The sequence below is a fragment of the Arachis hypogaea genome, chromosome 12, assembly GCF_003086295.3.
Source record: "Arachis hypogaea cultivar Tifrunner chromosome 12, arahy.Tifrunner.gnm2.J5K5, whole genome shotgun sequence".
Classification (NCBI taxonomy): domain Eukaryota; kingdom Viridiplantae; phylum Streptophyta; class Magnoliopsida; order Fabales; family Fabaceae; genus Arachis; species Arachis hypogaea.
Window position 1 is genome coordinate 56,014,138 of NC_092047.1, and position 1,081 is coordinate 56,015,218.

At 40.2% G+C, this 1,081-nt stretch overlaps 1 non-coding gene across 1 annotated transcript; it reads left to right on the plus strand.

Annotated features, from left to right (window-relative positions):
* The first annotated feature begins 493 nt into the window (after nt 1–493).
* On the plus strand, nt 494–601 carry LOC112730952 (small nucleolar RNA R71). Its single transcript, XR_003166751.1, has one exon. It is a non-coding gene; the product is annotated as a small nucleolar RNA R71 (small nucleolar RNA).
* Nucleotides 602–1,081: the final 480 nt, after the last annotated feature.

The following is a 1,081-nucleotide window of genomic DNA, read 5'->3' on the forward strand; positions in this document are numbered from 1 at the left end:
TGTTTCTTCCACCATTATTAAAGCCTTGTTGAGGCTTTTGATCCTTCCATGAGAAATTTGGATGATTTCTCCATGTTGAGTTATAGGTGTTTCCATAAGGTTCACCTAAGTAATTTACCTCTGCTATTGCAGGGTTCTCAGGATCATAAGTTTCTTCTTCAGAAGATGCCTCTTGAGTACTGTTGGATGCAGCTTGCATTCCATGCAGACTCTGAGAAATCATATTGACTTGCTGAGTCAATATTTTATTCTGAGCCAATATGGCATTCAGAGTATCAACCTCAAGAACTCCCTTCTTCATAGGCGTCCCATTATTCACAGGATTCCTTTCAGAAGTGTACATGAACTGGTTATTAGCAACCATGTCAATGAGTTCTTGAGCTTCTGTAGGCGTTTTCTTTAGGTGAATGGATCCACCTGCAGAAGTGTCCAGTGACATCTTTGATAGCTCAGATAAACCATCATAGAATATATCCAGGATGGTCCATTCTGAAAGCATGTCAGAAGGACACTTTTTGGTCAACTGTTTGTATCTTTCCCAAGCTTCATAGAGGGATTCACCTTCTTTCTGTCTGAAGGTTTGAACATCAGCTCTAAGCTTGCTCAACTTTTGAGGAGGAAAGTACTTGGCTAAGAAAGTCGTGACCAGCTTATCCCAAGAGTTCAGGCTGTCTTTGGGTTGGGAATCCAACCATAATCTAGCTCTGTCTCTTACAGCAAAAGGGAAAAGCATGAGCCTGTAGACTTCAGGATCTACTCCATTAGTCTTAACAGTATCACATATCTGCAAGAATTCAGTTAAGAACTGAAAAGGATCTTCAGATGGAAGTCCATGAAACTTGCAGTTCTGCTGCATCAGAGAAACTAACTGAGGTTTCAGCTCAAAGTTGTTTGCTCCAATGGCAGGAATGGAGATGCTTCTTCCATGTAAATTGGAATTAGGTGCAGTAAAGTCACCAAGCATCTTCCTTGCATTATTATTATTTTCGGCTGCCATCTCCTTTTCCTGTTCGAAAATTTCTGAAAGGTTATCTCTGGATTGTTGTATTTTAGCTTCTCTTAATTTTCTCTTCAGAGTCCT